The sequence below is a fragment of the Sciurus carolinensis genome, chromosome 17 (genome assembly GCF_902686445.1).
Source record: "Sciurus carolinensis chromosome 17, mSciCar1.2, whole genome shotgun sequence".
Classification (NCBI taxonomy): domain Eukaryota; kingdom Metazoa; phylum Chordata; class Mammalia; order Rodentia; family Sciuridae; genus Sciurus; species Sciurus carolinensis.
Genome location: NC_062229.1, coordinates 25,172,786 through 25,194,299, shown reverse-complemented (window position 1 = coordinate 25,194,299; position 21,514 = coordinate 25,172,786). Strand labels below are relative to the sequence as shown.

The 21,514-nt window shown below is 49.9% G+C and overlaps 1 protein-coding gene across 1 annotated transcript in view; it reads left to right on the top strand.

Annotated features, from left to right (window-relative positions):
• Positions 1–21,514, top strand: part of Limd1 (LIM domain containing 1) — a 58,342-nt gene that overhangs the window by 4,335 nt on the left and 32,493 nt on the right. The gene's annotated exons all lie outside the window — the stretch shown is intronic.

The window sequence follows — 21,514 nt, the reverse complement described above, 5'->3', positions numbered from 1 at the left end:
AGGCAGGAAATGAACAAAGTAAATAAGCAAGAGAGAAATAATTTTCTCATTGAAGTGAAAAAGTCCATGTCTTTCTCTGCCTGACCGACTACTGACGCTGCTTGGAAGATGTTGGGTTCCTACTGGGCGTGGCTCTTGGGAGATGCTACTGGTGCAGGTGGCTTCTGTCTACACTGCTGTTCCTGCTGCGGAGAGGAGGCAGGGTGGGCATGTATTTTGTTATGTCCTGTCCTGCTCCTCTGGTTTCCATTTGTCTCCCTCATATGGGTCCTCTCCTCTTTTACCAAGCAAAAAGGACACAGGTAACCACCTGTTGGACTGGATTTCTGGGGAAACCGAGAGTTTAGTGTGCAGGGGGCTTATTAAAAGGTGCTGTTGGGGTCCTCCCTGTGGAGGGAAGGGGAGGGAATCTGGAGCAGCAGAGGAGAGCTAAGCTACAGTGACCCCCAGGAGCTGGGAGTTGGAAGAGCCCTTCAGCTCCATCCTGAGTTGGGCTGAGATGGCCTGGCCTTCTCCCTCCCCATGCTTAGCCATTGGATGTGGGCCACCCTGGGGAGATGGTGACCTTGGGCCAAGTTCCTCTATGCAGCTAGGACAGTCCCTGCGGGGGCTGATAGGTAAGGACCACCTGCCAGCTGCACACCAGCTGCTGGACCACTCTGTTCTTTCGATGAAGCATCCTTCATAACCCTCACTCTTGGGGCAGGTGACCAAGGGCACAGTGGTTCTGATAATAGCTACTGTTTATTAAGCGCCTGTGATGTACCAGGCAGAGGGCTAAAGCTTAGTGGGAATTATTCTCGTTTAAACTTCACACAGGTATGACACAGGCTCCATTGCTCTTTTTTTGGGGGGGCGTACTGGGGATTGAACTCAGGGGCACTTAACCATTGAGGCACGTCCCCAGCCCTATTTTGTATTTTATTCGGCTCCATTGCTCTTTGTTTATAACTGAGGCCAGAGAGGTTAAGTGACATGCTCAAGACCACACATGTGTGAGTGGTGGCACTTCTGCCCCTCTGAGGGCTTTTCCTCCCATTCTTATGGCTCTCTTGGGATGAGGTGGTCATGCCTGTCGAGTTGGGTGCCTTGTCTTTGCCTCTCCAGAAGCACTGTCCACCCAAGTGCATTGGGGGCATCTGTGTGCTCCCCGCCCTTCCCAGACCTTCTTCCACTACATTCAGGACTCCAGACTAATGTGTCCTCTGGACCTGCAGCCCCTGTACCCTTCCTCCCTGTTGTGGGCAGGCCCGAGGGTCATTCAGTGCAGAAGCCACCCAGGACAGAGCCATACACTGCCCAGTAGAAGACTCTGCTACCTCTGTTAGGCACCAAAGGGTTAGGAAAGCAGGAATCTGGAGATTCCAGAGTCTCCTTTCTCCCATAAGTGGATGGATGGCCTCCTTCCACCCATAGGAGGAATGGAGAGACTGGTTTTGTCTTTAGTTTTTATCTTTTCACCGTGCTGGGGATTGAACCCAGGGCCTCATGCATGCTAGGCAAAACATTCTACCAGCCAGCCACATCCCCAGCCCTATTTTTTTAGATAATTAATTAATTAATTGGTACTAAGGATTGAACTCAGGGACACTTTACCTTTCATCTACATTCCAGCCCTTTTTACTTTTTAAGACAGGGTCTCACTGAGTGACTGAGGGTCTTGTTAAGTTGCTGACGCTGGCCTCTAATTTGAGATCCTCCTGCTTCAGCTTCCTGAGTGTCTGGAATTCCAGGCAAGCGCCACCACACTTGGATGTCTTTACTTTAGTTTGGACGTTGGCGGCCATTCCTGCTGTAATATGTAAACCCACAAAGCTGCTGTGGCAGACCCCTCCCGCAGCCCAGGTGCCTGGATACAGGAGTGATTTCTCCTAGGAATGGCCCTGCCCCTGCCAGGGCCCCAGGGAGCCTGTCCCACCTGACTTCACTTTACTGCCCATGCAGGTGAACTGAGCTGCCAGATAAGGAACACCAGGAAGTGGTCCCATCTGAGTCTCCTGTCTCAGTGACCTTTTAATCACCTCTTACCTGAATAGACGTGTGAACTGTGAGACCGAATTCCAGCCTTGATGGAAACTTGGAGCATTTTTCACATAAAAGGAAATAACACGGACCAACCCTGTCATAGAGTAGCGCCTCCAGAATTCCAGGACAGGGTTCCGTCAGTGCATCCCAGAGAAACCGACTACCCCTAGTCCCCCCAGTATCAGACATTACATTAAACCCAAGGCAAGTACTAAAGTAGAAGGCAGTGATAGGAGCTCATCAGCTACTCCGCTCGGAGTTTGCTTTCCTGGGAACTGGCAATGGCTTTTGGAGACTTTCTGCCATGCTTTGGTTTACTGAGTCCTGGCTTCCACTGGACATGGAAGTAAATTTCTGATCCTCTGGGTAGTTTTTGGAAATGATATCCAGGACTCCAGTTCTGCCCGTTTAGCCCTGCAGGTGTGTACCCTGAGCTGTGGGGATGCCCAGACCTGGGGAAATTGCCTAGGTGCTTTTTTTTTTTTTTTAGTGAACTGGGCAGTCTGCCCGTCAAGGTCAGGAAGGTAGTAACTTTTTATTGATGTATAGAGTGTGCATGCAGTAGGTGCTCACAAAGTGAACACCAGCACCCAGATCAAAACAACATGACTGTCACCCAGGAAGCCCCTGGCACCTTCACTGTCATTGCCACCCTCTAAGGATCAATGCAGCCCTGACTTCTCACAATAAAGTGAGTTTTCAAGCAGGCATGGGGCTTGAAGAAACATCTGGCCTGTCTGCGGATGAGTGGATTGTGAGGTTGAGCCAATTGAAGCTAAATAGCCAGGAGTTGGTGACGTGGCACAGGGCCAGCTCCCTGCATGCTCTGATATGAAGTGGCTCCCGTGTGGTCAGCCATCAGGGCTGGGACACCATTTAGGCCCATGCCTTAGCTCTGTCCCTATGTGCCAGCTGCAGCGTCTCCTTCAGAGATGTTGGGGGCAGGAGGAGGGGGAGATGGAAATGACAAGGGACCTCCCGGACTTCCCCGGAGTGCTGCATCTCTTCATTCAGCCCACAGACACACCAGTGGCCTGGGTGGCATATTTGTTGTGTCCTCCTCTCTGGTCTGGGCGTGTGTGGAGGGGTGCACGGGAATCACCTCGGGCACTGGCATCGTGATTCTGTCCACGGCTCTCTCACGTGGCCTCCTAGGCTGTGCATGCTCTGAACTCGCTCACTCTGCCCCTGTGCAGGCCTCCCTGCTCTTCCCTGAGTGAGTTCCTTGCCCACACAGGCCCCTGCTCTGGCTGCTCCAGTGGACGTCCTTCTGGCCAGCACAGTGCCATCCCTACTTCTGGTGTCCCCCGCGTGGGCGGGCCTGAAGCTGGCATCTGCTGACGTGGGTTTGTTCCCACGGCATTGCCTGTCCCATCACGCCTGCTCTCTGGGGTCCTCCCCTTCTTGGGATGGTATGTGTCTGCTCTTTTCCTCTGTGACCAGGAAAGAATGTCTTGTTTTTTCCATCTAGTCTTCCTGCTTTTCCCATTAATAATCAGAGCATGAAGTGGGTCTTTTGGCATGGCCATTCTTGCCAGAGCTCTTTAAAAAAGTTCTGTTTCTTTACATTTGTTGATTTATGACTTCCCCCTAGGATACAGAACTGTGGAAGAAGTTGTATGGATGTGTTTGAGAGTCAGAAAGCCAGGCATCTGGGCTTGATCCTCCCAACAGCTTAGGAGTAATGTTGGGCAAGGTCCCCACCTCTGCTGAGCCAGGACGACCTCTCAGGGGCCTGCCTGGCCAAGGATCCTGTAACTGGCACTGGGTTTAAGTAGATGCCTGGACTGTAGCTAACCAAGTAACAAAGGACTGGATGGCATCGATCAACATGGTTTTGAGTTATGGTTATATTTTTTATTGCAAATAGTAATTAATTTTTACTTCAGATATTCTGGAAAACACAGTTGGAAGAAAAAGTATGAATCACTCTTGTGTCCATCACCTTAGAAAACATAATCAGTGTTAAGATTTTCTGCAGAAAATCTCTAGTACAGCATCGTGGCGGAGCCTGTTGGTGATGCAGTGTGTATCACACACTGTGGTTTTGAATCTTTGGCCAAAGGTAGACTCATTTACAGAGCTAGAGGCCAGTTTGTTCTTGAGTGTGTCTAATTAAAGTGCGATTAGAAAGGACTAAGGGTTTCCTTTAAGAAACAGCCCAACACATTGAGCCGCTGGTACTAAAATGATCACCAGCCCTACAGGCCTCTAAGGCTCTCGTTCTAACTGGTCTCCTCAGTGTGGGGATCTGGGAGCGCTCATGGTGCTCACTGTCCCCCCTGGTCAGCTCTGTGGACTCCTATGGTACCCTGGGCCATGCTGGGTCTTGGGTTTGGTCGTCTGACACAGCATAGTGACCTGGGACTCAGCACTGTCTGGGCTGGTCTTTCTCTTCTGTGTCTCAGTGCCCCACATCATGTGAACTCATTGGCAATCTGTTGAGGAATGGAGAGACCTCGGGTGGGAAGGGATTTTTAGCTGGGGTTAGGGCTCTGAATAGTTGGGCTAAAATTCGTCAGTGCTTTTCTAAGCATCCCACATATAGTAGCTTCCAGCGACCCTCCCTTATTATCCCCATTTATTATCCCCAGATGGGAAACTGAGGTAAACAGAAGGTAAGTGACCTGCCTAATCCACTTACCAAGTAGTTTCTCCGGGTCTGTGCTGCCTGCCAGCTCCTGGAAGTGCAAGGGCTTTTTGACAAAGGGAACTTTAGAGAGGGGCACTGTGACCGCTGGCAGGTCAGGGCTGAGGTTTCCCTCTTCTCTGGTAGAGCCAGGGTCACACTGGGAGCCGCAGAGAAGACAGATTGTGGCAGGTGTCTGAGCTGGCCAGGGAGCTGGATCCCTGTCTTGTAGCCCCAGGCAGCATTGAGATTCCTCTTCTGTCCGAAGCCTGTGCCCACCTGAGTGCCTCCCTGCTGGGCAACGATGGGGCCCTGAGGACGTGGTGGCTTTGTAGCCAGGCGCCGGAATTCTCATGTTCCACCGAGGATGGTGGGTCAGGACAAGCAGCCATGCCTTTGGGGGTGCTTGTGCGAAGCTCTGCCATGCTTCAGGCGTGGAGGACGCTTGCCAGCCCACGGTTCTATTGGGAACAGCTAGGATACTTTGTCCTGAGGGTTAGTAGCAACCCCAGGCTGTGTGCAGAGATCCTCGAACCAAACTTGGATAAAACTACACTTAAGAGTCCGGCAAACGGAGCAGAAATCTTACCCTGAAACAAAACAGGTTACCAGAATTTCCAAGGCAGGCTAATGCTTGCCAGCAAATATTTATATCTACTCCAGTTTTTGTTTTTCATTTTTTTCCCTCATGGGGAAACCAGCTGAACACAAGCTCTTGGGGTCATGCTGGAAGGTGGGGGACTTTCTGCTTGAGTGTTTCAAAGGGAGGACTTTAGGACCCGTAGCCAGGTTATTTTTAAGTTCCGGGAGCTGTGAGTATAGACTTTGCCAAGTTCCTTCCTTTTCCTCCTTGTTCTGTGACTTGTCTCAGGAGAATGAGGATGGGTTACTCCCGGTTACTGAAGCTGGCTGGGAACATACCCCTCCCTTCCCCCAAACTTGTATTTGTAACATATAGAAAGTTCTGGAAGCCTGCCATGTTGTCATTCAAGAGGAAGAAATTTGGGCTTAGCATGGGTCTATCCTGCAGCCCATTCTGAGAGTGGTAATAATTGAGGTCTTGGCGGATCTGGTGGACAGGGCACCCCTTCTGGCCTACAGAGCTGACACATCACAGCAGGCCCAGGGCTGGACAGCACGTGAAGGTCATTTCAGATGATTAGTCAATAGCAGATTTACTTTTTGTTGCCTGAAGCCTGTTCTGACACCAACTGCAGCTTCCTTGTTCTCCTGAGCCTCCTGTCAGCTGAGTTGGTGGATTTTCTTCCAGCAGGGTGGAACCAAGTTTGCTCACATGATGGTCAGGGCTGGCCCTGGGCTTTTGCATCTGCTCAGCTGTTGCCTGTTCCTCTCCTTCCACTTAGTTTGCTTTGCTTCCTGATGATGCAATCATCAGGTTATGGGTTTAGAGAGAGGTGGATTCCAGGGCGTCCAGCTGCTGCCTGTGGCTGGGCTCTGGGGCATTTGCTGACAGTTGTGCTTTACGTTAACTGTGTAAGCAGCAGGGCCTGATTGTGCTGCCTTCTGACTGTGCTAGCTTGGGCACTTTGCCTCACCTTTCTGTTCTGTTTCCTCATCTTCTGAAACTGGATGTCCTATTCTTATTATTATTGGGTTTCCTTTCCTATGTTATGAGCTTCCTCCCTGTCCCTGAGAGTGACAGTGGTTTTGGGAAGAACCTGCTTCCGATACTCTCTGTGTGTGTACGTGTGTGTGTGTGTGAGAGAGAGAGAACGTGCATGCGCATGTGAGTACGTGCGTGCATGCTCAGGGAGTACAGGTTGAACTTGGATGCTTTCCCTCATTTGCTTGCAGAGAAGCCAGCCAGGGGCAGGGAGGTGTGGAAAACAATGTGTGCAGTGACAACTTTGCTTAGAGCAAGTGAGGTCGCACAGTGTGCTGGGTGCCCTGCCCAGGTTTACTCCACACATACTTACTTTGGCCTGCTCCGGGCCAGGTTGTACATTGACACAGAGCCCAGTGGAGGGGGGACTGGCCGAGTAACCCGAGGCTCCTATCCTGCAGCACCAGGAGCCACCTTTGCATTCTCTTGCATTCTCTAGTTCCTTAACGGTGTCCTTTTAGTGGCTGACATCACACAGTGGGGGAACTTGTCCCCTAGTGCCCTGAAGGGGCTTCCCAGGAGTCCCACAGTGCAGTTGGGTGGCAGTGGTGGTGGTGAGGGTGAGGAGCAGCTCTGGGGCTTCCATCTCTCCTGGACAGTGTTCTTTTCACTACATTCCAGCCACCTTGGAAATCTCATAACTGGGTCCAGGCCAGGTTCCTGTGGCTACATGTATTGGTTGGATCTCTAAAAGGAGACTGGGACAGAAATTCATATGAGCTGAGCATGGTGGTGCATTGCAACCATAGTGACTTGGGAGGCAAGTTTAAGGCCAGCCTGGGCAACTTAGCAAGACCCTGTGGTAGAGTGCTTGCCTAGCATGCCTGAGGTCCTGGGTTCCATCCCCAGCATAGACACACAGAAGTTATACCAAGTGATTTCCAGAGGCTGTGCTGTCAGGGGGATGGGTCAGGGATCGGGTGACTAGATAGAGGAGCGAGTAAGTCGAGGAAGTTTCAGTAGCAAGCAAAGTGTCACATGGGGGGTGGATTCTGCTCCATCCCACTGAGAGCTCTTAAGAGGTCCAGGGACCCGCTCACCAAGTCCTGGGCGGGTTGGGAGGAGCAGGGGGTGGACTGGCAGGCATGCATGATCTTTTCCAGGGAGACATTCATCTTACACTAAAGCAGGCTTGAGGAGTTTGTGGGGATCAGAGCCTCTAGAGCATGGGCTTTGCCAAAATCTGCCCATCCTGGCTTGGCCCCTCCCTGTGGGGCACTGGGCAGGTCATTCAGCTTCCCCAGCCTCAGTTTCCCATATCAGTCACATGTACATGTGGTTCTGGTGAAGACGAAATTAGCTAGTACATATGGAAGCTGTCACACACTTCAGAGTGTGGCTTATTCTAGATGACCAGTGCGCATTAATAGAAGAAAGAGGTGGCTCTTCTGAACCGAATGTACTTTAAGTGTGACAAACACTCTGGATTTTGAATACTTACTTGGTTTGGAAAACAGAATGTAAAATAGCTCATTAATATTTTGAGACTGATTCTGTGTTTAATGATTCTGTGTTTGAAGTTATCAGGTTAAGTAAAATGTATTGACATCAATTTCACCTGGTTTTGCTCTTTAAGTGTGGCTGCTTGAGATAAAGCCACACCTGGCTTGCATCACCTTTCTGGAAGCACTTAGGACAGGGTACATATGGTACGCGGTGGTCACTGCTCTTAAGCCACTGTTGTATCAGGGTATCTTTACTTTGTCTCATCCGAAAGCCAAGCCCAGTCAAAGTCTTCAGAACCATAAATGCTTAAATGGAAAGATCGTGATTTGTTCAAGGGAGGCGGACTTCATGATTGCCATCCACCAAATGAGCCCTGCGAGGCCTCATGCCTGAGGCAAGGGGACTCACGGGCAGCCATAGAGCGTGTGTGTTCCCTGGAGGAAGAAGGTCTTGGGGGCCTGAAGCTGCCATATGCACAGGGCATGAGGAGCGGGTGTTGATCATCGCTGAGCCCATTTTCCGGTACTTTAAAAATGCACTCTCAGCTTAGCGAGTACATACAGAGCATCCCGAAACCGCCCCTCCCCTTGAGGTAGTCAGAGCAGATGTGGAAGATGGCGTTTCCTGTCCTGAGGGGTGTGAGGCATGTTGGGATTTGGCTCACGTGGGGCTGCTGCTGACATTCTGCCTGTGCCCTGCCCCTCTGTCAGGCTCTGGAGTCCTTGCCTGGGCGTGGGCCTCCCTAGAGGCCTGTTGGGGAGGATGGCAGGTAGCCAAATTGGGGCGCAGGCTGGGAGGTGATTTTCCAGGCAGTTTCCAAAGGCCCGTTTGTCTGGAGCTTGGCCTGATGGAGCTGAGGTTTTGCTCTCAGGTGGCAGGGGCTTAAACAGAGGCCATTTGTTGGCGCCCGGGGTCAATTTTAGGAGCTGTGAATAGACTGGAGCTGGCAGCCCCCTCCCTTGCCCTTGGCCCATGGCTGCCAACTCTCTGGATTACCCACGCCTGGTGGTGGGCTAGTGGCATGTGGCAAGAGGTAGCTCTGCCCAAGTTCACAGCCAGAGAGCAAAGGAAGTGAAGGTGGGGGCAGGAAGAATGGAGACGATGCTGAACAAACCCGTCTGTTTGCGGAGGGTGGAGTGGGGGGAGCGCTTTCCTTTCTGCATCGGATGCTCAAGGGCAGGCCTGTGCCCCTGGTTCCCCAGCCTTCTCTGGCCCAGCCGTGGAGGTCACTTAGGGTCACTTCTGCTGTGCTCTGAGCAGTCACAAGCCCTTCTACAAACCCACTTCTTGATGGGAGGAGTGTCTAGGAATTTGCGGCTGTGTTTTAAAAACGCCACATTTACATGTGGTGAAATGTGTAGGTCAGTGAGTTTTGACACCCATGTGACTCAAAACAGTTCCATCCCCAGAAAGTCCCCTCATGCCACTTCCCAGTGGTTCACAGGCAACCACTATTCCATTTTTTTTCATCATTTATTAGTTTTGCCTCTTTTAAAACATAACATAAATGGGTTCATGTAGTATTCACATGCAGTTCCTCCTTTTAGGTGCACTACATGGCAGTTTTAGCAGAGGAGTGTGGCTACTTGTGTACCCTTGGCCCCAGAACAGTCCTCCCCTATCAGGAAGGTTGTCCTCTTTGACCAAATGCCTAGCTTTGGGAGAAATGCAGATGAAGCCATGAAGGAGGAAGGAGACCCCTGCTTAGCGAGCCACACCACCAGAATCGACCTGGCCTCCAATGGGATGATAAGTGTCCCAGCCAGATGGCCCTCACGCCCACGGATTCTGTATTTACAAATCTGTTTACTTGCTAAGATTTATTCGCCACCCCAGAATCAGTACTCGGGGCTTTTTTGTGATCATTCTTGGATGTGCACAGAGTGGTGAAAAATTGGAACCCCCAGCACATGCCTCGCCAGCTGCAGCTGGGCTTGCCTTCTCGCTTCAGCCCTCAGAGCAAACAGGTGCCCTCTCGTGGTCCACGGAGGGCCGTGTTTTTTTGCATCTTTGTTCTTTCTGTTGTGATCTCACTGTTTAAAGCGGCCCCCAAGCCAAGCGTGGTGCTGAGGCGCGGGCTAGCGTTTCCGAGCGCAAGCAGGCTGCGGTGCCCCCAGGAGAGAGCAGGTGTGGAAGGTCAAGGTCATGCCTGAGTCACGGTGCTGTTGGCCCAGGGTTCGGTGGGGAGTCAGCCATGTATTAAACAAGGTGTCTTTAAACAGAAACACACGTACACGTTTGGTTACTGATCAGCTGACGAAAACCTCGTGGCCAGAGTTTCTGAGGAACCTGCACTGTGTCTGTGTTGGGGTGAAGGTGCAGGATTCTGGGGTTTGGTGTTCTTGGCAATTTTGTGGAACGTGATCACTGCAGATAGCAAGAACAAGCTGTAGTACTCTTCTGCTTGGCTTCTTTTGCTCAGATACTATGTGTGAAATTAATCATGGATATATTACTTTTTTTCATTTTCCAGTTGAGGAACTTTTTATTTCTTTCAGTTTCTGGCTAGTATGAATGAGTCTGCTGCGATCCTTTGTGCACAAGTCTTTGATTGGATTGCCAAAAAATTTTCCAAAGTGCTGTGCTATGTAATGTTCCCATCAGCAGTGTGTGAGTTCCTCCTTGGATTTGAGCCATTTTTGATTTATTTATTTATTTGGTGGTTCTGGAGATTGAACATAGGGCCTCACACATGCTAGGAAGTGTTCTGCCACTCAGCTACACCCCCAGCCCTTTTTATTTTTTAATTTTGAGATATGATCTTGTTACTAAGGTGCAGAGGCTGGCCTCAAACTAGGAAATCTCTCGTCTCAGCTTCCTGAGTAGCTGGGATTACAGAGGTACACCACCATGCCTGGCAAGACAAACTTTTTTTTTTTTTTTTTTTAAACACATAGATACTTAATTCTGTCTTTATTTTTGCAGTGCTGGAGATGGAACCCAGTTATAAGCAAGAGCTCTGTAACTGAACTACGCCCCCAACCTTTAGATAATACAATTTTAAAGAATCTGAGGGAATCAAAATTAACTGCATTGTAAAACTGGAGACTCTAGTGAAAGTTGTAATGTGTAGTAGAGGGCGTAGGAGAATCAGAACTCTGTCTCTTCCCTCTGAGGATCCTGGCTAGGGGGGCCTGAGAATGAAGATAAACAAAAGAAGAGCTTGCAAATTCAATATGAGGTTTACATGGCACTTCATAAAGAACTGCAGACCCAAAGAAGGAGGAAAGTTTGGTGTTTTTCACATCAGGTTGAACAAAGAGAGATAGTGGCAGGAACATAATTTGATGATATCTGGAGGCTAAAGGAAGATAGGAATTGTTTTAACAAGGTTCGTTTGTACAGAATTCTCTCAGCTGTTACTCCCCATGAAGAGTTCCTTTCTTCCTGGTACAGGGAGGGTATCTTTTACATGGGAGTTTTTAATCTCTTGTGGGGTTTTTTGTTTTGTTTTGTTTTGATTATTTGTGGTGCTGGGGATGAACCCAGGGCCTCAGGCATGCTAGGCAAGTGCTGTACACGGAGCCACATCCCCAGCCCCTGCGTGGGATTTATTTTTTAATTTAAATCTCCTTTTTAAGGAAGATAAAGGACAGATGAGAATGACCTTCTGGCATCTGTTGTTTCTAAGTGCTGTTAGCTCAGGGTAACCCTGTCTCAGAATGACCCAGCAGTGTGGGTTAGCATGTCTGCCACCCTTCCAGGGCCTTCCAGGGCCCTTCTCTAGAAACCAGTGAGTGAAGCAGTTTCCCTTTTTACCATCTGTTGAAAATGCCACTTGCATTCGGTGTCTTAAATTGCTGGGAGACTGTCACCGCTGCTGCTGTCCTTATTTCTTGCAGGGCAGCCCAGACTCATCTTAGGCAAGAAATTGTGAAATCAGAATTTAGACCTCCCCTCCCAACGGGAACCTTTTGGCTTCACCTTGCTGACAATTCCCAACTCCTTCCCCTGGTCACTCACTCTCCAGAGGTAGCCTGACAAGTGTCTATCAGTTCTCACTGATGGAAAGCACCTCTTCTGATCAGCCAGCAGTCTTCATAAAGGTCTGACCAGCAGTGTGATCTGTCCTGTTAACACAAAACCAGGTTCTTGCCAACTCCTGCCTCTAGTCCACTCTCCCTCATGTGCTGCTCTGCGTACTCCCCACTGGGAGCCCATCTGCATTCCAGTGCCCTTTCTCTGGACAGGACCATGTTCAGGCCCCTCCCTGGAAGGTCTTGATCTTCGAGATGCCCAGGAGGATCACACCTGTGTGTGTGCTGCAAATGTGCTTGCTTACTGCTCGGATTTTAAACCAGAAAGCGTCAGAAAGCAGTGTTTTATCTTTTCAAAGAAGAGGGCCTTGGCCCTATGCTATATACTCCCAGTTAGGTGCAAAACCAGTGTTAAAGTTTCTGTTTTGTGACATGAACATTGCCACCATGCAAGGCTTCTCATATTGTTCAGGGCCGGGGTGAGCACTTGGCAAGGGGCAGAACAGGTCTACAGAGCAAATTGTAGGTGGGTGCACTCTTTGGCCACTAAGTGGGGAGACTCGCCCCAGCCTGGTGGGAGGCTGGATTACCTCCATCTCTGGAGGATGCGAGGACCAGGAGGAGAGAAGGGCTATCTGTCTGCAGATGTGGGAGAGAACAGAAAGTCCCCTCAGGTTTTCAACAACTTCTCACTTTTTCTCCTCTTCTTTCTCTATCATACTCCCTGCTGCCTTCTCTCCCTGCAATTTGGTTAACTATGTATTTAAAGCAGCTCTAAAATCAGCCTTTTACAGGGATATGGCTCAGTAGTAGAGCACTTGCCTAGCAAGCAGGAAGCTCTGGGTTCTGTCCCCAGTGGCACAAAAATAGAATAAAATCAGCCTTGTGTTACTTCTGAGGAAAATTCAGGCTTTTGTGTTTTTCGAAAAGAAAAAATCAAAAAGGGTCACTGCCTGAGCCTTCCTGTGCCACAGCAGCCATCCCTGACTCAGCTGCTCGGTGCCCGGCCGCCTGCTGGCATTTGTGTTTTCTGTGGTTGGAGGGAGGGCAGGAGGGAGCTGGAGGACGTGCTGGCGGGAGGTGGGGGCTGCGTGACTCATTCACTCCTTCTGTCACTCAGCTCATTGAGCGCCTGCCTGTACTGGGCTCAGAGATGTGGCCGAGTCCTCCAGGGCTTTGCTGGCCTGTGGGGACGGGACAGAGAGGGGGGCGTGGGACCTGGGAACAGAGGCCTCAGCTCTGAGCCTGGGGTCCCCCAGGGGAGTGCAGGAGGGGCTGTGAAGTCCTGGAAGGTGGTGTCTGTGAGGACAGGGTTGATGTCTTTTCCTTAACCCACTGTCCTAAGGCCTGGAAGGAAATGAGGGAAGATGACATCTCTCCTGGAATGAAAGCGAGGACACAAACTTTCCCTGGATGTCTCCCGGTGCCGGGAGCTTACGTGATCTCGCCCAAGCCTCAGAGCCCCCTCAGGAAGTGTGTGTCTGATCACACCCCGTTTGGCAGACGAGGAAGCTCTGAGATGGGGCTGGAGCCCAGTATTCACACCAAAGCTACTGTTCTCAGGAGAGAGGCAGTGGACAGGGAAAAGAAGCGCTGGCCCCTGGAAGAACCAAGAATGTTAGTGACCTGCGGCTCAGGGAGAGGGCCTGCCTCAGGCGGTGATGCTGCCCTTCCCCGTCTACTTGGTACTTATTCATGGGTGCTGATTTTGAGGAATAATCGTTGCATTGTATTGTACCATTGGTGACAGCCTTCCTTCCTTCCTTCCTTCCTTCCTTCCTTGTGCTGGGGATAGAAGCCAGGGCCTCGTGGGTGCCAAGCACACTGTACCACTGAGCTATGCCCTCAGCTCCGGGTTTTCTTTCTGTGTGTGATACTAAACTGAAAATGGTTTTTAACAGCAGTCCCTAGAAAAGGATAATGAGGCAGTGTTTTTAGAGTTTCGTTTAAACTGGTTGCCAATTGCATGCATGCATAATACTCGCTCTTCTTTATGCCTGAGCAGAGATAGCCAAATTTAGCAAATAAAAAGATTAGGATACCAGAGTTGAATGTGAACTTTGCAGCACTGGGGATTGGACCCAGGGTGTGCTATCTCTGAGACACATCCCCAGCCTTTTTTATTTTTTATTTTGAGGCAGGTTTTTGCTAAGCTGATAAGGACCTTGCTAAATTGCTGAGGCTGGCCTCAAACTTGCAACCCTCCTGCCTCGGCCTCCCGAGTCTCTGGATTTACAGGTGTGCGCCACCACACCTGGTTGCAGTGGTTCTTAGTGTATTCACAGAGTTGTGCTTCAGCATTTTCATTGCTCCGGGAAGACCCTGCACCCACTAGCAGTCACTCCCTGCTCCCCCGTCCCCAGCTCTGGACAACCACTTATCTACTTACTGTTTCTGAGAACATTCATTTTTTGTCAGCATCTTTTTTTTTTCCCCCCTTAAGAAAAATTCTGTTATATTAACTGGGTCACATGATGTGAATTTTTTTAAATGCTTTTTATACATTGTACCAAATTATCCTTTAGAAAAGTCCTCAGTCTTTTGGTTTCACTAAGAGTGTAAAAGAGTATCAGCAAAGCTGTTATTGTTTTCCTTCTTCACCAGTTGGTTAAGCGACACATGACATCACCTCCTCGCACTGGACCCCTAGCAGTGCCCAACACTGCATGCAGACTGACCGTTCGTTCCTATTCTAGGTTAGAGTTGAGAAGGTTCAGCCTGGAGTGCAGAGAGACTGGAAGTGAAAGAGGCCAGAACTGCAGGCGGTGCCCTGGTGGCTGGCAGTGGAAGGGTTTGTGTGAAGGTCTGGGCAGGGGTGCAGGACTTCCTCGGGATATCAACAACTCCTTCCTTTGGAGAGTGGAGGGCAGGGGATCATTCAGGCCAGAGGCTGGTAGCACCCTTGGGCTAAAGCGCACCTGCCAGTGGTCTGGCTGGGCAAGCTCAGTGTCGACTGATTGGGAAATCACCTTAGAAACTTCCTTTCCCTCTGCAATGAAGCGAGGCCATTGTTGGCTGTGAGGCTTCGTGTGTTTTAGTGGCAGCTTCAGAATGAAGAAAGTGGGCTGGTGCAATGCCCCTGGAGCCCAGAATGGCCTTAAGTACTTCCTTTGTGGCTTGGTGCTTCGTGCATTGACTGGGGAACTGCGGAGCATGTGGGAGAGAAGCAGAGGCAGGGGATCCCAGGCTGCCAGGGGGATGTGGTGCCATGCTTTGCATTGTCTGAGTCTGTGGTTCTCAACCATGTTCGCACATTCAGATCAGCCGGGGAGCTTGCCCTGCCCCTGCTTCTGGAGGTCCTGTTGGACGATGGTGCCTCAACTCTGCACAGCAGATTGGAGAAGTAGCAGTCTGCTCAGTACATCAGTCAGAGGCCCAGAACCAGCTGTCTCTGGGGATATGTTGTGAATTTACAGGGTGGCGGGGAGAACTTTCTGGGATCATTCTTTTTTTGAGGGAGGGTGTTGAACCTAGGTGTACTCTACCACTGAGCTGTAGTCCCAGCCCTTTGTATTTTATTTTGACACACAGTCTTGCTAAGTTGTCCAGACTGACCTTGAACTTGCAATCCTCCTGCCTCAGCCTCCTGAATCAGTGGAATTGCAGGTGTGCACCATTGTGCCCTGCCATCACTGGGATCATTGGTCCAGCCTTTCCCCCAGGGCTTGGCCCCACTTCCAGAAGCTGCTGATGCCCAGGGCTCTCTGGGTGCAAGACTGCAAGCTTCAACTAAGGAAGAGCCTTATACAACTCGGGCTCCAGCTAACCTTCCAGATAGGCTCCAGGCAGGTCTGCCTTCTTCCCCTCCCCGAACCTTTGTGGATGCAGTGACCTTACCCCAGCCTCCTTTAGACACAGCAAGTGACTCATGGCTGCATGATCCCACGTGGTGTTGGATGGTGGGGAGCACCTTCCTCACCAAGAGGTGCTGTGGGATGAAGATCCACTCTTTTTTTTTTTTTTTTTTTTTTTTGGGTGCTGGGGATCGAACTCAGGGCCTTGTGCTTACAAGGCAAGCGCTCTACCAACTGAGCTATCTCCCCAGCCCCTGCAGAGCCACTCTTATCGACTGGCACAATGGTGCCTTTTTATTTAAAACCTTTTCATCACAACAAGAGAGGCTGACCAGGGCACCCTCCAGGTTGGCTGTCAGTTGAAGGAGGGCCTCTGGTCTCCAGGGTCCTCAGGCTGGCTGAGGGCAGGAGGGAGACATCTGCTCCAGCTGAATGTGAAGGCTGCTCCGGGCCTCCCTGCTAGTGGATCCTGCCTTTGTGAGGGAAAGGTCAGAGGCTGTGGGCAGACACCACATTTGTTTTTGGCTTTGAGTGTGAGAGATCATTGAAGACCAGTTTGGGGTAACTCGTTTCATGGGGAACACCACCCCGGCCAGTGCTTTTGGATTCCTCATGCTGTGTCACTTGTTCTCAGTGCATCTCCCTGAACTGCTGCAGGGCCCGGCTGTTCCAGGAGGCAGAGCGGGCTCTGTGCCACCCTCGACCAAGTTGCTTCCCTTCGGTCTGATATGTATTTTTGAGGTTCCACATCTTTTTTTGAGAAAAGTTTCTATCCATTAAAACAGCTTGAAAACCACTCCTGTGCACAGAGGCCAGTCTGGTTTACAGGAACCAGTGCCGTCAGTACAGAACCATGATAAAAAGTCGAGAGCCCTTCGTGGGAGAACTTTTTGTTTACCTTTGGTGAGTGGAAAGTCCTTAGCAGAAGGCCTGTTGCATTGCTCTGGCTTCTTAAAGGACATTACATTATAATAAATAAGTCACCGTGTTGGTAGTTTTTGTACTGGATACCCAGTTTTTCTCTTCCGTCAGGTGGAAGACCATACATATAAAGCTCCAAACAACTGCCTGAGGTCCTGACCCACCCCTGACCTCCCAGATGAGAGTCATTCAACAGGGGAGGGGCAAATTGAGAGTGACTAGGATCCCTGCCTTCTGGGGAGGTTCTGCTTGGGAGTGGCCCCAGCAGGCCTGGGCCACCTCAGTCAGTGCCAGTCTTGGAGCCTCTGGGGGTGGGGGAACTTTGGCCCTAGAAAACCTTGCAGCCCCTTATAAGTCCTGCCTGCTTTCCTAGGCGGCTAGTGTCTTCTCTGGCCCCTGCCTCTCCACCCCTACACTGGCTCAGAGCTTCTTCCCTTCACCTCCAGTGCCTCAGGGTCATTGCTGCCACATCAACAGCTCCAGAGTTGTGCACAGGCCTCTGGCTTTCCTCGCTATGTGGCTTTTCTCTCAACCTAGAGCATCCTCCCCCCGACTCTTGACAATTTTTTCTTTTTTTCCCCATTAGTACTAGAGGTTGGAACCAGGAGTGCTCTATTACTGAGCAACATCCCCAGCCCTTTTTATTTTGAGATGGGGTGTCACTGAGTTGCCCGTGGCCTTGAGCTGTGATCCTCCTGCTTCAGCCTCCTGAGTAGTTGGGGTTACAGGCACGTGCCACTGGATCTGGGTTTTGAATGCATTTGGTTCTTACTGGTGTCTACTATGGGTGGGGCACTCGCTTTTCTTCTGTTTATGGGGACACTAAAACATACAGCCAGACCCCTGCCCTTAGCAGGGGTTTTGTTTTGTTTTGTTTTGTTTTTGATAGGTGGGAGGAGATGGATACTGCTAGCCCTCCCTGCAGAAAATCATGAGCTACAAAAGACAGGCAGGTGTAGTGCTTGAATAGTCCTTGGTGGTTCATTGTCTCTTGTTATATACATCTTTTTAAAAAGGAAACTGTCCTTAGTCCTCACCCTTTCTGTGGGAATATTATGATTCTTGAAAGAATTCTGTACAACTCTTCAAATGATCGTTTGGTAGCTTCTTACAAAACTAAACATATTTTTACCGTATGGTCCAGCAATCACGCCCCTTGGCATTTGGTCAAACGGGCTGAAAATTTGCATTCACACAGAAACTTGCACATCGATGTTTACAGCAGCCTTATTCGTAATTGCCCAAACTTGGAAGCAATTAAGATATCCTTCAGTAGAAATGCATCCGTCTAGACAGTGGAATAGCATTCAGCCTTAAAAAATGAGCTACCAAGCCATGAAAAGGCAGAGAGGGACCTTAAATGCATATTACTAAGTAAAAGAAACCAATCTGAAAAGGCTGTGTACTGTAAATCCCAACTCTATGACATTCTAGAAATGGCAAAACTGTGGAGGCAGTGCGAAGATTATTGATTTCCAGGGGTTACGGGGAAGGGAGGGATGATTGGCAGAGCGCAGAGGATGTTTTAGGACTTGTGAACTACCGTATATGAGGTTTTAATGGTGGATACATGTCATTACGCATTTGTCGGAGTCCATAAGACACCTGAGCCTGCCCCAGGGTAAACTGGGCCTCCAGGTGATAGTGACGTTGTCAGTGACAGCTCATAGTTGTAACAGATGCTACTCTGGGGGGGTTGCATTCAGGCTGTGCCTGAATTGGGGCAGGGGGAATATAGGAAATGTATACTTTGTGTTCAGTTTTACTATTATCTGCTCTAAAAAGTAAAGTCTATGTTAAAAAATGCAGAAAGGAAAGAAATCAAAATGCTAAATGTCATATTAAGAGTCCCCACCCCATCCATTGATTTATTAATGATCTTTCACAACCCCACCCAGTTCCCCAGCTCCTCGGGTGGTCCCAGGAAGCAGAGGCCTGGGAACACAAACCCTTTCTTCTGGGGTCCCTCTGTGCCCAGGACCCCCAGGGCCACCTCTCTGTGGGGAGAAGGATAGGCTGCCTCCATCTGGAAGCTGCTGCCAGGAAGGGGCTTTGCTCCTGCTGGTGAGCTGGCCTGTGGTCTCGCCGGTGCCCCAGAACCTGAGGACGCTAATTAAGTTTGAGGATGAGCAGAGAATCTTGACCTCCCTTCCTCTTGACTCCTTTAGCCCTTGTAAGTGTAGGAAGGGGAACTGGAAAGGGCACAGATGAAGAGTGAGCCTGACTTTGGGCTTCCTGCTTCATCTTGAAACTTCACTTTCATCATCTGCAAAGCCATGATTTCTCTTTGGTCGGATTGTTATTCAATGAAGAAGCTAAGTTGTCTAGCACAGTGTTTGGCGAGTAGGGTGTTTAATAAATGCCCATTCTGTGGATGGAATGATGGGGGCTGGATTAACCCCCTGACCCAAAACAACCTAAAATAGAACAAATAAAATACAGGCACAAGGATAAAATAGTGTGACAAGACATCAGGGAAGGAAGGACAGTGACTCCCGAGAGACAGGAAGCAAAAGAGCTGAGGCCCTGCCTTGAGGGAGTTTACAGGCCTTGGCACTGGGAGAGGGGAGGCAGAGCTGGAAGACCTCCTGAGTTGAAATGGAGCTGAGAGTCTGGGAAGACCACAGCAGCGTTTGTAGCTCTAGCAATATCCAATAAAGCAGTTATATCCAGAATATATAAGGAATGCTCATAGCTCAACGGCAAGAACAAAAGGGGCAAAAGATTTTGTGTATGTGTGTGTTAGTTACTGGGGATCAAACCCAGAGGTGCTTTACTCCTGAGCTACATCTCAAGCCCTTTTTATTTTATAAGTTGGCTGGACTCACCTCAAATTTGTGATCCTCCCTCTTCAGCCTCCCAAGTTGCTGGGGTTACAGGTGTACACCACCACACCTGGCAAAAGATTTGAATGGATACTTCACTGAAGATACAGGATAGCAAGGCTGAGGCAGGAGGATCACAAGTTCGAGGCCAGCCACAGCAAGTTGGTGAGACCCTGTGTCAAAAAGCACTGGGGGTATGGCTCAGTAGTAGAGGACCTCTGGTTCAATCCCCAGTACCACACGCATGTGCGTGTGCATGCGCACACACACACATAGGTTGAGGGTGGCAAATAAAGGCTTGGAAAAATGCCCGCGCACAACATAGTTACTAGAGAAATGCAAATTAAAACCTCACTGAGTACTTATTAAAATAAAGACTGTCTATACCAGGAGCTGGAAGGATGTGAAGAAATTGGAATACTAATAAACTGCCAGTGGGAGTAAAATGGTCGAACCTTTTCAGAAAATAGCTGGGTACTTTCTTGGAAAGTTAGATATATACCAGCCATAGGATTGAGCCATTCTTAGGTCTTTACTCCAGAGAAGAGGAAATGTACGTCCACGCAAGCAATTGTGTGCAAATATTGATGGCAGCTTTATTTGTAATAGGAACATCTCATATGCACATCACGAGGTGAATGGATAAATAAAGTGTGTGGCGTCCTTACAGTCCAATACGGTGTGGCAATAAGAAGGGATAAACTATTGATTAAGAAAAGAACGTGGCTGTATATCAAAATAATTATGCCTAGTGAAAGAAACCAGATGAAGAGGAGTACATGCTCCAGCTTCCACTTACATAAACACAAAGTAATCTGTGATGACAGAGGGGAGCCGTGGTTGCCTGGGGACAGGAGAGGAAGGAGCTTCGGCTTGCAAAAGGCAGGAGAAGCCGGACTCGGGGCTGGGCATGTTTACCGTCTTCATTGTGGTGATTTCACAGGTGCGTGCAAATGTCAAAACTTATCAGATTGCACCCTTTAAATGTGTGCAGTTTATCGTGTGACACTTACACTTCATTAAAGCCGTTTTTGAAAAAGATCACTCTAGCTGCAGTTAAGAGAAGAGAATGAATTAAAGGGCAGCAACTCAAATTGCAGGGGAAAGTATTCTTCTCTTCCTTGTGCCTCTTTTTTTTTTTTTTGCTGTGCTGGGGATTGAACTCAGGGCCTTGTACTTACAAGTGAAGTACTCTAACAACTGAGCTATCTCCCCAGCCCCCTTGTGCCTCTTGACAGTTTTTTTTTTTTTTTTTCCTTTTTTCTTTTCTTGGTGGCTGCGGGCATTGAACCCAGTGGTTCTCTACCCCTGAGCTACCTCCACCCACACCCAGCTCTTTTGATTTTTTATTTTGAGACCAAGTCTCACCAACTTGCCTCGAACTTGGGATCCTCCAGCCTCAACCTCCCGAGCTGCTGGGGTTATAGATGTGTGCCACCCCAGCTTCCTCCTAAAAGTCCACTCCCTGGGGCCCCCCACTTTCCTCCTGGCTTTTGAGCTTGGATTATTTCAGTAACAGGTGATGGCATTTTCTTACTCTCCTCTGCTGAGCATGTCTGTAAATCTGATGGCCGAAGGGCTGTGTGAACGCAGAGGGAAGCTAGTCACTTGCTTTTTTTCTTCTTGAGGAACCTTAGCCTTTTGTCAGCCTGGGCCACTTAGCCTTAGTGCAGGATTCGGGTGAGGCTGGGCACCCCACCCGTCCGCCGTGGCAGAGGCTGGTTTCCCCCACGACGGGGCCAGAGTACCATCTCATCCTCTTGGCAGCGTCTGCAGAGAGCCTGGCTGCAAGGGATGGAGGAGTGTTTGTGGGTGAAGGATCGCTGTCCTGACTCTCCAGGGGCAGTTGGAAGGCACTCAGCAGCAGTGTCCTTGGCAGGAGGGACTGTGGGCCACCCGTCCTCGTGGGAGAGGCCTTATGGTTGAGGTCCCAGGCACCTGGCCTTGGATGGGAAAGCAAGGCAGAACGGGGGGCAGGCCAGGTGGGCGAGAGGAGATCTAGGGCAGGGCTGGCCTTGGGCTTGAGCCCCTGAGCAGGTTGTATGTTGGAGGGTGAGGAAGGAGCTCCCTCACTCTGTGAAGGGACCCCTGTGTGTGGCATGAGCAGCCACATGGGGTAACAGGACTTTGGAGTGAGAACCTGCGCTCAAATTCCACCTCTCAAACCTGCCAGCTGCCGGACTTTCCTAGAATGTGGGTTGTTGAGGGGTGATGGTAGCGACTCCTTCAGAGATTGAAAACTCCCAGCCCAGGGTCTGGCCCACGGTGAGGAC